Genomic DNA, 16,307 nt, shown 5'->3' on the forward strand with positions numbered 1-16,307 from the left:
CTCTGTCTCTCTCCCTTCCTCTCTGTGAAAAATCAATAAAATATATTAAAAAAAAAGTTTGGTTCTGAACTCAATATCCTCCATTGACAGTTTTGTCCTGTTTCTTTATCTCCGCATTTTTTATGCTTTCTTGGTGCACCCCCTAGTGGTCTTTGTGCTCAGTCTTGTTGTAGTTAAGCCTTGATTGTTGTCGGCAATACCGGGGGTGATTTGACCTCCAGGCTAACTGGCTATGAGAGTCCGCTGTGTCTGCAGTGGGAGAGCTTCTGTGCTGGATCTCTAGGGCGGTCTAGCGTTTGCCTGAGGCTATTCGGCAAATGCCTCTGTGCAGGGCTTGGGCGGGGCAGGTCCCCGGGGATCTACAGGGCGGGCCGGAGCGAGCAGTTATGGCTGCTCTCAGTTCCGTCCCTAGGGGCTCTGCCTCACAGAGTCCCAGCAACCGCTGCAAACCTTAGTATTTCACTTCAGCACTGCGTCTCCTCTGAGTCTGGGTATGATATTCTCTTTCCTCCTAGTTGTAGAATTTCCACTCAGCCAGCCTTCCTGTGGTTCTGGATGATGTCTGTTCTGTCTTTTAGTTGTTTTTTGAAGTGGCTGTTCCAGGCAGCAATCTCCGGCTATGCCGCCATCTTGGTTTCCCCTCAAGCACCTCTTCATCATAGATGCTCCACATTCTTTCCTCTTCCTCGCCCCCCCCCATTGTTTATTGTCCCCCCTTCTGGGGAGCAGGTGATAGGCTTTGTACTTACCACAGGCTTGCGCCCCCCGTGGGGCGGGGCAGAGCAGGGCGGGGCGGGTGCTGGCTTGCTTTTGGGCCTAGGTGGGAGCAGGAGCCGTAGCCTCTCTGTTGGGCGGGCTGCAGCGAGGCCTGGTTAGCACTGGGAGCTTCTCCCGCAAGCTGCCGCAGTGGGGTACCCGGCAGTGCTGCCCCCTCCACTGAGGTGGCACTGCCCCTCAAACCCCCCCCCCCCGCCCCGCCTCAGGGCTGCGGGTCCGCGCCACTCTGCCCGGGCATCCTTCCATGCAGGCAGTTATCGCCTCTTGTTCGCCGCAGGGCCAACCCGCATCTTGGGGCCATTGCAGAACCTCGCTCTCTGGGGGCTGAGACAGATTCCCTGCTCACAGGCTCCCTGCCCCGCTGAGCCCCCTTTGGTGCACCTCACCTCTGCGCCGCTCTGCACCCCTTGGGCCGCTGGCCTCCTGGCCAGCTGCTTCGCCAAAGCTTCCCCTTCTTTCAGGCGCTCTCCTCAGACCCCCGGGAGCATGGCTCCCTGCAGCTCCCGCCCCACTCAGCTCTCCCGGGCCACCCGCCTGTTAGGACGCTGCCGGGGCGCCCTGCTGCAGGCAGCGGCTCCTGGGGTAGGGGGTGGGGGTGTGGGGAGCAGCTCCAGTAAAGTTTAGTAAACCCCAGGTCGGCCTTGGGATTTGGCTGCAGGCCACGGGGAGTCTGCCAGGGAGTGACAAAATTGCTCTTAGACCCGGAGTGCTGCCCTGCCGCAGTGCAGCCACGCCCATCCTGTGAACGGTAGTGATGTGAGGGCATCCCAGACAAATTTGCATAGTCCTTCATTATATATTTATATAGATACCCTTTAAAATCCTCCCCTGAAGGTCCTATTGATTTTTTATTTTTTAAACAGATATGTTTTTATTGATTTTAGAGAGAGAGGAAAGGAGAGGGAGAGGGAGAGAGAGAAACATTAATGTGAGAGAAACATTGAAAACATCAACGGCTGCCTCCTGCATGCCCCCTATTGGGAATTGAGCCCTGGGCATGTGCCCTGACCCAGACTCAAATAGGCGACCTACACTCAACCAACTGAGCCACACTGACCAGGTCAGTCCTATTGATTTAAGAAAAAAGGAACTGTCACGGTATGATTGTTTTATTTTATTTTTTAATTAAATCTTTATTGTTCAGATTATTACATTTGTTCCTTCCCCCCCCCCCCCATAACTCCCCTCCTCCCAGTTCCCGCCCCACCCTCCGCCCTCACTCCCCACCCACTGTCCTCATCCATAGGTGCACGATTTTTGTCCAGTCTCTTCCCACATCTCCCACACCCCTTTCCCCCCCAAGAATAGTCAGTCCATTCCCTTTCTATGTCCCTGATTCTATTATAATCAACAGTTCATTCTGTTCATCAGATTATTTATTCACTTGATTCTTAGATTCACTTGTTGATAGATGCATATTTGTTGTTCATAATTTGTATCTTTACCTTTTTCTTCCTCTTCCTCTTCTTAAAGGATACCTTTCAGCATTTCATATAATCCTGGTTTGGTGGTGATGAACTCCTTTAGCTTTTCCTTATCTGTGAAGCTCTTTATCTGACCTTCAATTCTGAATGATAGCTTTGCTGGATAAAGTAATCTTGGTTGTAGGTTCTTGGTATTCATCACTTTGAATATTTCTTGCCACTCCCTTCTGGCCTGCAAAGTTTCTGTTGAGAAATCAGCTGACAGTCGTATGGGTATTCCCTTGTAGGTAACTGAGTTTCTTTCTCTTGCTGCTTTTAAGATTCTCTCTTTGTCTTTTGCTCTTGGCATTTTAATTATGATGTGTCTTGGTGTGGTCCTCTTTGGATTCCTTTTGTTTGGGGTTCTCCGTGCTTCTTGGACCTGTAAGTCCATTTCTTTCACCAGGTGGGGGAAGTTTTCTGTCATTATTTCTTCAAATAGGTTTTCAATATCTTGGTCTCTCTCATCTTCTGGCACCCCTATAATTCTGATGTTGGTACGCTTGAAGCTGTCCCAGAGGCTCCTTACACTATCCTCGCATTTTTGGATTCTTTTTTCATTTTGCTTTTCCGGTTGGATGTTTTTTGCTTCCTCGCATTTCAAATCATTGACTTGATTCTTGCGCTCCTCTGGTCTGCTGTCGGGCGTCTGTATAATATTCGTTATTTCAGTCCGTGTGTGCTTAATTTCTAGTTGGTTCCCCAATATAAGATCGAGGGTCTTATTAGTTTTCGTGTAGATCTCATTAAGTTTATCGGCAGCTTCTAAACAGTTCTTGAGAGACCTTAAAAGTGTGGTTCTGAACTCTATTTCTTCCATTGACAATTTTGTCCTGTTTCTTTGTCTCCGCATTTTGTTATGCTTCCTTGGTGCACCCCCTAGTGGTCTTTGTTCGCAGTCTTATAGATAAATCTTGATTGTTGTAGCTAATTCCAGGGAGGGTTTGACCTCCAGGCCAAGTGGCTATGAGAATCAGCTGTGTCAGCAGTGAGAGAACTTCTGTCCTCTAGGGAGGTGCTAATCTAGCCTTTGCCTGAGGCTATCTGGCAAATGCCTCTGTGCAGGGCTTGGGCGGGGCGGGTCGCACAGGATCAACAGGGTGGACCGGAGAGAGCAGTTATGGCGGCTCTCAGTCCTGTCCCAAGGGGCTCTGCCTCTCTGAGTCCCAGCACCCGCTGCAAAGCTCGGAGAGAAAGCTGCCCTCGGTCTGACCGAAGCCAGACAGTCCCGCTTCTCCCGTTTGAGTCTGGGTCCCTAAAGACTCGCCCGGATCTGGTGCTCAGAGTCTGCGACTCCCTCCCGATTGAAAACAACAACCGCGCCCTCCGCCGCCAGCCCGCTCCGCGCACTCCGCACCTCAGAATTTGACTTCAGCACTGCGCCTCCTCTGAGTGTCCGTATGCGTTTCTCTTTCCTCCTAGTTGTAGGACTTCCACTCAGCCAGCGTTCCTGTGGTTCTGGGTGATGTCCCTTCCGTTTTTTGGTTTCACTTTTGAAGTAGTTGTTCAAAGCAGCAAACTCCGGCGTTAACCTATGCCGCCATCTTGGTTCTCCCCAGGGTATGATTGTTTATTGTGTCCCACAGGGCTCTCATGCACTTGTAGTTAAGAACAACACCACAGATTTCTGTGTGATTATGAACTAATTGTTTATGCTTTTTTTTTGGCCTTGGTTTCATCATAATGTAAAATGTAGGTAGTAATAGTACTTATCATAAAGAGTTGTTATGAGGATTAAATACGTTAGTGTATATGAAGCTGTTGGAAATAGTGGTTGGCAGATAGTACTGTTTAATGTTTGCTAACATTAATATCTATAAACCTGTGCATGAAATTCTTGCACTTGGGGGGTTTCCTCAGCCCAGCCTGCGCCCTCTCGCAGTCTGGAAGACCTCGGGGGATGTCCAGCTGCGGGCCTAAACCAGCAGTTGGACATCCTTAGCGCTGCTGCGGAGGTGGGAGAGGCTCCTGCCACCGCTGCTGCGCTCGCCAGCTGTGAGCCCGGCTTCTGGCTGAGTGCACTCCCCCAGTGGGAGCGCACTGACCACAAGGGGCAGCTCCTATGTTGAGCGTCTGCCCCCTGGTGGTCAGTGCACATCAGAGCAACTGGTTATTCTGTTCTGTTGATTTGCATATTGGCCTGTTATATAGGATTACAGATAAAGCCTACTTTTAGGATTATTATGGAGAATTAAATCAGATAAGTGTGTCAACTGCTTAACATTTTACTTGGAAATATATATAACAAATCAATAAAAGGAAATATTGTCCATTAAGATAAGAAACATCATCAAATGCCTTGCTAAAATGTGGAACTGTTCTATGTATCAGTGATTTTCAAACTTCATCATGCACAAGAATCACCTGGGGATCTCATTAAAATGCAGATTCTGGCCTTAGCCAGTTTTGCTCAGTGGATAGAGCCCCAGCCTTTGGACTGCAGGGTCCTGGGTTTGATTCTGGTCAGGGGCATGTGCCTTAGTTGCAGGCTCAATCCCTATCCCTGTTTCTATCTGTCCCCCCTCCCTTCCACTCTCTCTGGAGATCAATGGAGGAATATCCTTGGGTGAAGATTAACAACAACAACAACAACAAAAAATGCAGATTCTGTCCAGCAGGTTTATGGTGGGGCCTGAGAGTCTGCATTTCTGACAAACTGCTAGGTTAGTGACGGCAAACCTATGACACGCGTGTCAGAGGTGACACGCGAACTCATTTTTTTGGTTGATTTTTCTTTGTTAAATGGCATTTAAGTATATAAAATAAATATCAAAAATATAAGTCTTGCCGAAACCGGTTTGGCTCAGTGGATAGAGCGTCGGCCTGCGGACTGAAAGGTCCCGGGTTCGATTCCGGTCAAGGGCATGTACCTGGGTTGCGGGCACATCCCCAGTGGGAGATGTGCAGAGGGCAGCTGATCGATGGTTCTCTCTCATCGATGTTTCTAGCTCTCTATCTCTCTCCCTTCCTCTCTGTAAAAAGTCAATAAAATATATTAAAATATATATATATAAGTCTTTGTTTTACTATGGTTGCAGATACCGAAAAATTTCTATATGTGACATGGCACCAGAGTTAAATTAGGGTTTTTCAAAATGCTGACACGCCGAGCTCAAAAGGTTCAGCATCACTGAGCTGGGGGGTGCCAGTGCTACAGTCTGCAGACTTCACTTTGAGTAGCGCTGCTCTGTATTATATTCCTTTATTTTTCAGTCTAGTTGTATTCTTTCTTGAAAGACTTGTTTTTAGTAAATTGTTTCAGTACCCCCCTTTCTTAAAACTCAAAGCCCATCTTTTAAAAAAAAATGTTGTTAATCCTCACCTGAGGATATTTTTTCATTGGTTTTTAGAGAGAGTGGACGGGAGAGGGAGAGACAGAGACTGAGACATCGATGTGAGAGACACGTTGATTGGTGCCTTCCACACGAATCCCGACCAGGGCCAGGGATCAAGCCCACAACTGAGGGATAGGTACTTGACTAGAATCGAACTCGGGACTCTTCGGTCCACAGGCCGATGCTCTATCCACTGAGCAAAACCAGCTAGAAAGTCCACCATTTTATAAAGCTAGGTTGAAAAGGTGAAAAAGGAAGAAGAGGGAAAAAGACCACCTCTTTATTTTATTTATATATTTATTTTTAAAATATATTTTATTGATTTTAGAGAGGAAGGGAGAGGGAGAGAGATAGAAACATTAATGATGAGAGAGAATCGTTGATCGGTTGCCTCCTGCACGCCCCCTACTGGGGATCAAGCCCACAACCCAGGCATGTGCCCTTGGCTGGAATCGAACCTTCAGTCTGCAGGCCAACGCCCTATCCATTGAGCCAAACCAGCTAAGGCAAGACACCTTTTTAAAAAAGAATCCATTGGTCAAGGCTAGGTGTGTATGTATGTAAAAGAAAGATTAGTTAGGCATTTTACCCAGGATTCATGTCAACGTTGTAGTCTTAGTAGATGCCTCTTCAGGCTTTAACAGCTTGCTCACCCTTAAAGTTCTACAGCAGATGCTCACCAGGCTGCACTGATGCTCTTGGGACTGTCAGGTTTTGCAGGTCGGGATGCTTAAGCTGGGTTGGACTAATTAGGAACTGTACTATTTTGAGCTTCAGTTCTTGCTTCCCACAAACTTGATCTTCTCCTCTTCAAGTTGAAGAAGTAGGTGTTGATCGTCTTAACCTGTGGGTCACGACCCCTTTGGGGGTCAAACAACCCTTTCACAGGGGTCGCCTAAGACCATCGGAAAACACATATTGAATATATAATTACATATTGGTTTTGTGATTAATCACTATGCTTTAATTATGTTCAATTTGTAACAATGAAAATGCATCCTGCATATCAGATATTTACATTACAATTCATAACAGTAGCAAAACTACAGTTATAAAGTAGCAACAAAAATAATTTTATGGTTGGGGGGTCACCACAACATGAGGAACTGTATTAAAGGGTTGCGGCATTAGGAAGGTTGAGAACCACTGATCTAGACGGTCTTCACAAAGCCCTTTTTGTTCTCCTTAGCTTTATTAATAGGCCTTGGCTCATTCTGGGCTCTGTTTTTCCTGGCTCTTTTTCTTTAAGTCAGAACCACTACTCTATTGTCTTTCTTAATGTGATCTCTTCCTTTGTACATGTGTATGTTTGTTTTTTTTGTTTTTTTTAACATTTATCTCTTTGAAGAGTGTTGTGTAACCATATTAGTCTGCAGTTTGTTCCCTTTAAAATTTGAATTGGTGTAATTTATAATTAATTGTGTATTTGTCAGAATTTCACTTGTGAGGATATCTTTTAAAAACAGCATCTGAAAAAAAAAAATAAAAACAGCATCTGTCTTCACATAGTTAAGATTGTAAGATTTTAATTTTGTGAAATCTTTTTAAAATATATTTTTTTATTGATTTCAGAGAGGAAGAGAGAGGGAGAAAGAGTTAGAAACATCAGTGATGAGAGAGAATCATTGATTGGCTGCCTCCCGCATGCCCCCGACTGAGGATCGAGCCTACAACCTGGGCATGTGCCCTGACTGGAATTGAACCTCCTGAAATCTACATTTTTATAGCACTATAACACAGTGAATGAAAAGGTGGGCTCTCCAGTCAGAAAATCTGGGTACTGATTCAGGCTCCGCCATTTTTCTTGTTTTGGGACCTTGGGCAGTTACCAGTTGGAAATCTTAGTTTTTTCATCTATAATATGGGATCAACCTTCTAGGGCCATTGAGAAAATTTAACAATCCTGTAAAATTCAGTATCTGAGTGGTGGTTAGAACTCAATACCCAAAAGATACTAGCTATGGTTAGTAGTGAATTTTTGTTGTTGTTAGTAGCTAATTTTGTTAAAGGTCTGGTATTACTTAAATCAGTGTTGTAAGGTTTACATCAGGGGTCCTCAAACTACGGCCTGCGGGCCACATGCAAATACAAATATTGTATTTGTTCCCATTTTGTTTTTTTACTTCAAAATAAGATATGTGCAGTGTGCATAGGAATTTGTTCATAGTTTTTTTTAAACTATAGTCCGGCCCTCCAACGGCCTGAGGGACAGTGAACTGACCCCCTGTTTAAAAAGTTTGAGGACCCCTGGTTTACATAATGCTTTCACAGGTAGCCAATTATTTGATGGTGTGAGGTAGGCAAATATTATCCTTATTTAGAAGAGTTGTGACAGGCCTGAGGGTACATGGCTGTGGCAGAACTGGGTCTTTAATCCAGGATTATTGGTGCCACATCTAGGACTTGCTCTCTCTCTCTCTTTTTAAAATATATTTTATTGATTTTTTTACAGAGAGGAAGGGAAAGGGATAGAGAGTTAGAAACATCAATGAGAGAGAAACATCGATCAGCTGCCTCCTGCACACCCCACAATGGGGATGTGCCCGCAACCAAGGTACACGCCCTTGACCGGAATCAAACCTGGGACCCTTCAGTTCGCAGGCTGAGCCAAACCAGTTAGGGCTAGGACTTGCTCTCTTAACTGCCTCCTTCTGACAACACTTAACTGTTGGCTATCACACTTTTAAAGATTACATGGTTACTTTTCTTTGAGACCCTTTCGATTTTTCAACTAGCCTGTTTTTTGGTCTGGATTCAGTCCAGTATAGTAGTGCCCTCATCCTTTTAAAATGATGCCGAAACCGGTTTGGCTCAGTGGATAGAGCGTCGGCCTGCGGACTGAAAGGTCCCAGGTTCGATTCCGGTCAAGGGCATGTACCTGGGTTGCGGGCATATCCCCAGTAGGAGATGTGCAGGAGGCAGCTGATCGATGTTTCTCTCTCATCGATGTTTCTAACTCTCTATCTCTCTCCCTTCCTCTCTGTAAAAAATCAATAAAATATATTAAAAAAATAAATAAATAAAATAAAATGAAACTGTCAACAAGAATTTATCAGGTTTTTATACCCCTCCCCTCTTTATTCTTATTAATCCTCACCTGAGGATATTTTTTATTATACTGTTAGCCACAACCCAGGTACCTGTCCTTGAACAGGAATTGAACCTGAGACCCTTTGGTGTGCTGGCTGATGCTCTAACCCACTGAGCCACGCTGGTCAGGGCCCCCTCCCCTCTTTTAAGATAAATGTGATATCCAGCAAATGAGGAGGTGCTTGAAGTTCCCTATCTCTAACATCTTTATCACCATGCCAATTTTGGGATCTGAGTCAAGAAAACAATCCATTCTCCATTATGGAGCAGGTTGAGGGTACTCCAACAGCTGTATCATGAATCATTACTCTCTTTCTTTAAGAAATTATCTAGTGCAGTCTGTAGATTTCCACTGGGGAATGTCATTTTGAGACACACTGCTATTCCACTTCCCCTTTTAAGATTTGGCCTTTTGCCTCATTGCTACAGAGTGAGCAAGATGGGGTCACCAGCAACTCTACTGGAGCCATCCGAGGAAATTTGGCCAAGGTTCTCCTTCTTGCCGCGTCTGCTCAAACCACCGTGGTCTGAGCCGGAAGTATGGCCTCAACATGTGCCTCCAGTTTTTCTGTCAGTAGCGAAGGACATAGGCTTCATTAAGTTGGACTAAGTGAACTTCCATGAATGACCCATGTTCAAGACATCTACCTTATGACAGAATGCTATCTCTTTGTACATAAAATAATAAAAAAAAAACCTTAAAGAAAAGATTTGAAGGAGATTTGCCCATCCATTGGCATACTGTGCTGCTCTTATAAACCAACTAAACTCAGATTTTCATGGGTAGGGATCGTGTCTTATTTGCTTTATAAAACTCATAAATTTTAAATTAATTTATCTTGGATATCTCTTTTATAGTAGCTGTCTCGAGTTAAGATATTGGCAACTTAGTTCTCAGATATTTTCCTTTTTAAAAAAAAAACAATCTTTATTGTTCAGATTATTACAGATGTTCCTCTTTTTTCCCCCCATAGCTCCCCTCCACCGGTTCCCACCCCAACCCATTCCCTTACCCCTCCCCCCCACTGTCCTCATCCATAGGTGTACGATTTTTGTCCAATCTCTTCCCGCACCCCCCACACCCCTTTCCCCTGAGAATTGTCACTCCACTTCCTTTCTATGCCCCTGATTCTATTATATTCACCAGTTTATTCTGTTTATCAGATTATTTATTCACTTGATTTTTAGATTCACTTGTTGATAGATATGTATTTGTTGTCACTTTGTTGCTCATAATTTTTATCTTTACCATTTTCTTCTTCTTCCTCTTCTTAGAGAATACTCTTCAGCATTTCATATAATACTGGTTTGGTGCTGATGAATTCCTTTAGCTTTTTCTTGTTTGTGAAGCTCATTATCTGACCTTCAATTCTAAATGATAGCTTTGCTGGGTAGAGTAATCTTGGTTGTAGGTTCCTGCTATTCATCACCTTGAATATTTGTTTCCACTCCCTTCTGGCATGCATAGTTTCTGTTGAGAAATCAGCTGACAGTCATATGGGTACTCCCTTGTAGGTAACACTGCTTTTCTCTTGCTGCTTTTAAGACTCTCTCTTTGTCTTTTGCTCTTGGCATTTTAATTATGATGTGTCTTGGTATGGTCCTCTTTGGATTCCTCTTGTTTGGGGTTCTCTGCACTTCCTGGACTTGTAAGTCTATTTCTTTCACCAGGTAGGAGAAGTTTTCTGTCATTATTCAAATAGGTTTTCAATATCTTGCTCTCTCATATCCTTCTGGCAGCCCCATAATTCGGATGTTGGTACGCTTGAAGTTGTCCCAGAGGCTCCTTACACTATCTTCATATTTTTGGATTCTTTTTTCTTTTTGTTTTTCCAGTTGGGTGTTTTTTGCTTCTTCGTATTTCAAATCTTTGATTTGATTCTTGGGATCCTCTAGTCTGCTGTTGAAATTCTGTATATTATTCTTTATTTCAGACACTGTATGCTTAATTTCTGACTGGTCCTTTTCCATTTTTTGACATTCTCATTAAGATCCTTGAAGGTCTCACTAAGTTTCTCAAAGGTCTCTAGAAGATTCTTGAGTAACCTTATAACTGTGGTTTTGAACTCTATATCCAGTAGTTTGCTTTCCTCCATTTCTTTCATTCGTGATATGTTTCTTTGTCTCCGCATTTTGGCCTTTTCCCTGTGTTGATAGAGTGGCTTTCTGTGCTAGGTGTCCTATAGGGCCCCGTTGCTCAGCCTCCCCAAACACCTGAGGTGGACACTCTTGGTTCACCCCTTTGTGGGCTGGGTGCACAGTCTTGTTATAATTAAGCCTTGATTGCTGTTACTATCACTGGGAGGAATTGACCTCCAGGCCAATTGACTGTCAGGACCAGCTGTGTCTATAATGGAAGAACTGCTGTGCTGGAGACACCCTTATGGGGCAGGACTTGCTTTTGTGGGGCTTTGGTGCTCACTGAGTCTGCCCCTTGAGTGTGTCACTTATGGATATGAAGAGTTGTAATCTGGTATGGTCTCACACTGATCACTGGGTACACTGGCTCCTGGATCTCCAAGGAGGTGCAAAGTCAGCCACTGACTGAGGCCACCCACAGGAGCTACAGTGAGATCTGCAGAAATCTCCTCTTTCTTTGGGGTTTGGAAGTTTTGGAACTCCCTGACCCAGCTGCAGTTTGTTAGGTTAGGGTGGAAAAGGACAGGCCATTCATATGCAAAAGCCTCTGCGCACTGCTTGGGTGGGGTTGTAAATTGGGTGGGGTTGTAAATTGGGTGGGGCGGGGTCTCAGGGAATCACCAGGGCGGAGCAAATAGCAATGGCTGCCAGTCAGCCGTCTCCACATCCCGTGCCCCCAAGCAGTAACAATGATCCCTGCGAGCACCTCTGAGAGAAAGCCACCCTTGCTTTCCGACCTGATGCCAGACAGTCTAGTTTCTCTCTGTAGGAGTCTGGGTCCTCAGAGTCTTGCTGGACACTGGAGTTCAGAGCAGTCGGGATCTTGTATCTTCCTTCCAATTGAAAAAAACAACGCACCCAGTTGCCATCCCGTTTCGCATGCCTCCGTACCTCCACTCTTCCGTGCCTCCGCACCTCCTACCCAGTCTCAATGTGCTTTTTTCTTTCCTTCTAGTTGTAGAACTTGCACTCAGCCAGCTTTCCCATGGTTCTGAAGGATAGCCATTTTGTCTTTTAGTTGTAGTTTTGTTGTGGTTGTGAGAGGCAGCACGTACAGGTGTTTACCTTATGCTGCCATCTTGGTTCCTCTGACAGATATTTTCTTTTGTGACTTAATAGTCACCTCTCCCATTCTTTTTTTCTTATGTCATTTCTGATATTGTTTCCTAGTTTTATCTAGGAATTTTTCTCCTCTTCCTCTTTTTTCAGTTTTAAGCTCTTGTAATCAATCAGATTGGCAAGTATTCAGACAAACATGTTCTTCCTACTCCCTGTGAATAGCACTCTTAGCAGGCTGAGAGCCTATTGTCATTCATACATTCATCAGAATGCTTGCAACCAGGCACTGTGCTTGGTGTTGAGTATACAGCTGTGAGCATGGAAGTCTTGGCTCCTGCATCTCCCTAATTTTATAGTCTAATGGGAGCAGATAGACCTAAACTTTTATAATACTGAGTGCCTGGCTGGAAAGCAGTAAAAACTTCCAGGATGATTTCACTATAGGGTGATTTAGGAATAAGTCCAGTTTGGGAGTAAGGGAAAGAGGAATGTTCCAGCATGATCTGGCAAGTCAACTCCAGTTTATTGACAGCCATTCACATCCCTTCTCTAAAGTCTCAGCTATCAATTGGAAGAAGAGGTCAATATTGTTATTAAAGGCATCCCTCACCCCCAAGTTTTTCAAGTCCTTTAGATTTTTTTCTCCCTAGGAAGACTTTCCAAGTTTCTTCTGGTAGTGTGATTGACCCTCATTTAACCAGCTGGAATGGGTAGCAGTTGGCAAGCTACCTTCAGGTTCTTATGGAGAGTAATCAACTACCTGCTCCACTCCCCCTTGTCTCCTTCGAACCTGAAGGACTTTGCTCTTGCTGATGGTTAGGATCTTCCTGTTTATCCTCCACATTTCTCTGTGTGTATTTTTTTCTTCTGTTTCTATTCTGTGTTATATTTTTCTGCCTCTCACCCTCTTGACATGAATATTCTCCTATGACAATTTAGAAATGTTTACTTCCTTATTTTCTTGTTAAATTATTTCCTCCCTTGTCTCTGGGAATTCATTCCCCCCCCCCCCCCCCCAATTGATTTTTAGAGAGAGTGGAAAGGAAGGGGAGAGACACAGAGAGAAACATGGATGTGTGAGAGACACACCCATTGGTTGCCTCCTGCACCAGCCCCAACCAGGGCCAGGGATTGAGCCTGCAACCGAGGTAAGTGCCCGTGACCAGAATTGAACCCACAACCCTTCAGTCCAAGGGCGGATGCTCTAATCACTGAGGCTAGTGCCTTCATTCTCTTTGATAACCTTTGTCTGGAGAGTGGTTATTTATTTATTTATTTATTTACACATTGAATGGCACGTGATTTTTATTTATTTTATTTTATTTTTTCGACTTTTAGAAACTGTTTATTTTCCATCAACCTTATTTCCGTTCTGTTAAGAATTTGTGGAAGAACAGCTTAGGACCACTCAGTGGTTGTTCCTACCCATTCAGTAGCCTGAGCAGTGGGGGCTGCAGACCAGTCTTCAGTGGCAGGCTGAGCCCTCCAGTCTTCAGTAGGAAACTGCTGAATGGGTACAGAGGGCACCTGCATGCCTTCAGACCAGTCTCTTACCTCAGGCTGAGGAGCAGTGAACTCAGGAGCAGGAGCAGTCCATTCACCCTGAAATTCCTCCTTGGTCACAGCCTTTTCAGCAGCGGCCTGCTCTTCCTTTTCAATCTCTTCAGGATCTCTGTAGAAGCAAAGATCAGGCATGGCTTCCCACGGGTGTTCACGGGAGATAGTGCCACGCATGTGGAGTACTTCCCGGGCCAGCATCCACCACATCAGACCCACTGAGTGAGCCCCCTTGTTGTTGCAAGGGATGGCGATGTCCACATAGCGCAGCGAAGTGTCTGTGTTACACAGAGCAATGGTGGGCAGGTTAACGTAAGACGCCTCTGTGAGAGGCTGTTGGTCAGCCCTGGGGTCAGTAACCACCAGAAGTCTTGGCTCCCGGAAGGCTGCCTGCATCTGGTTGGTGAAGGTTCCAGGAGTGAAGCGGCCAGCAATAGGAGTGGCTCCAGTGGCAGCAGCAAACGTCAGCACAGCTTGCTGGCCAGTATTCCTGGACGATATGACAGACGTCAGCTGGGTTTTCGATGGCAACAATGGCACAAGCCGCCAGCAGAAGCTTCTCCCAGGTTCTCTTCAGATTGATGATGTAGATGCCATCACTTTTCCTTTTGTAGATGTACTGTTCCATTTGGAAGTCAAGGTTGGTGCCACCTAAGTGGGTTCCTCCTGCTTACTTGAGGTCATCCTCCTCCTTCATTTGCAGGACTTCAAGGGCTCTGGACATTGTGAAAAGTTTCCCTTTAAGTTACGTGGGAACCGAGAAAAATGCCATATGGAGCCCTCCCTGGGTAGTGCAGAAAGCGATTTTTATTTTTTATAAAAATACTAGGGGCCCGGTGCACGAAATTCGTGCACTGGGTGTGTGTGTGGGGGGGGGGGGGAGCATCCCTCAGCCCAGCCTGCCCCCTCTCACATACTGGGAGCCCTCAGGCGTTGACCCCCATCACCCTCCAATCGCAGGATCGGCCCCTTGCCCAGGCCTGACGCCTCTGGCCTAGGCGTTCGGCCCGGGCAGCGGGGACCCGCAGCTGCAGCGGCCCCACGATCGTGGGCTTCGCTTTAGGCCCAGGCAAGGGACCCCTAGCTCCTGGGACTGCCAGCTTCGACCGTGCCCAGCTCCCATCGCTGGCTCCACCCCTACTTCCTGCTATCACTGGCCAGGGCGGCAAAGGCACCTGATTCTCCGATCATGGCTGGGGGGCAGGGCAAAGGCGGCCCCAGGGCCGCCTTTGCCCTGCCCCCCAGCTCTTAGCTCCCCCCTGGGTTTCCGATCACTGTCAGTGGCAGGGGGCTTCTTCCTGCTTTCCCTTTCGCCTCCCTGCATTGTGCCTACATATGCAAATTAACCGCCATCTTGTTGGCAGTTAACTGCCATCTCAGTTGGCAGTTAATTTGCATATAGCCCTGATTAGCCAATGAAAAGGGTAGCTCGTACGCCAATTACCATTTTTCTCTTTTATTAGTGTTGATTTTTATTGCTTTCAGAGAGGAAGGGAGAGGGGAGAGATAGAAACATCAATGATAAGAGAGAATCATTGATCAGCTGCCTCCTGCATGCCCCCTACTGGGAATTAAGCCTGCAACCTGGGCATGTGCCCTTGACTGGAATCCAACCCAGAACCCTTCAGTCTGCAGGCCTACACTCTATCCATGAGCAAAACAAGCTAGGGCTGGAGAGTGGTTTTGAAGTCTGAGAGGAGAGATATTAGCGTGAGTTTAGTAAACATGCTATTGGCTAATGCCTCCAGCAGGAAACCAAGTGTGACACAATTCCTGCAATGCCTGGGAGCATGTGCTCTTTAGGGCTGGGGGTTCCTAAAAACAGTTATTACCCTTTACCCCTTTGTAAAGGTCTCTGACTCTGTTATGAAGACTACCAACAAACATCATTTGGTGGCGTGGTTTACAATATGTACTACTTTTAAAGCATTATGTTCAGATATCCCTATTATTTATACATATATATATATATATGACTATGAAATCAATACTTTATTTTTTTGAGTAGATAATATAGTTGCATTATTTAAACTGAAAAAAGTACAGAAGTACTTCTGCCGGTATTGCGCAGTTGGTTGAGTGTCGTCCCGTGCACCAAAAGGTCGCAGGTTAGATTCCTGGTTAGGACACATGCTTGGGTTGGGGGCTCCATCCCCAGTAGGCGGTGTACAGGAGGCAGCCCATTGATGTTTTGCTCTCACATCGATGTTTCTCTTTCCCTTTCCCATCCTCTCTCTCTCTAAAATCAATAAAAATATATTTTTTAAAAAGTACAGAAGATAAACTGGTAAATATTTTCCCTCTTGCCATTCATCTGTTAAGATGTGTCTTATGTTTCTCAAGATCACTTAGTGGAGTGGAAAGACTTGGGTTCAAACCTTGAAACCGCAGGTCTGCCATTTATTAGTTGAGTGACCTTGGGCAACCTGTGTATTGGGTTCTGTGTGCTTTGATTTATGTGGTTAATGATACTTTGCTTGCCAAGGCTGAAGAGTATGATGTATGTATAGTTCCTTCATTGGTACATGTTAAATGCTTCGCAAATGGTTGCTACTATTATTATTTCTTGCTGGACCACACTCTTTGGCCTATGTGAACTGGGAGGGTCAAAGTCTTGCTCTAACAAGTGAATGGATTGAATTGCCTTCTTTACTGTTATATGTGACCAATGCTCTCTTACATATGGAAGGAAACCAGGAGTCAGGGGAAACAGAAATAGCATTTTAAAAGGAATAGAACATTTTTTGTTGGACAGGTATTGGAGACTGGCTATTTCTGGTCTGGGGCTTTCACATTTAGCTGGTGGAGTGCTGATAAACCCTAGCCTTCACTTCTGCAGGTAGGAAGTCATTAACTCTGAGGAGCTTTTCATGTTTAATAGCTCAGT

General features: G+C 45.3%; 1 protein-coding gene and 2 pseudogenes across 2 annotated transcripts in view; 2 read left to right on the plus strand and 1 right to left on the minus strand.

Moving 5' to 3' along the window:
* Window positions 1-16,307, plus strand: part of PTPN9 (protein tyrosine phosphatase non-receptor type 9) — a 202,965-nt gene that overhangs the window by 37,455 nt on the left and 149,203 nt on the right. The gene's annotated exons all lie outside the window — the stretch shown is intronic.
* LOC132228188 (small ribosomal subunit protein uS14-like) lies at window positions 8,927-9,537 on the plus strand (annotated as a pseudogene).
* On the minus strand, window positions 13,166-14,198 carry LOC132211790 (small ribosomal subunit protein uS2-like; annotated as a pseudogene).

Source organism: Myotis daubentonii, chromosome 1 (genome assembly GCF_963259705.1).
Source record: "Myotis daubentonii chromosome 1, mMyoDau2.1, whole genome shotgun sequence".
NCBI lineage: Eukaryota > Metazoa > Chordata > Mammalia > Chiroptera > Vespertilionidae > Myotis > Myotis daubentonii.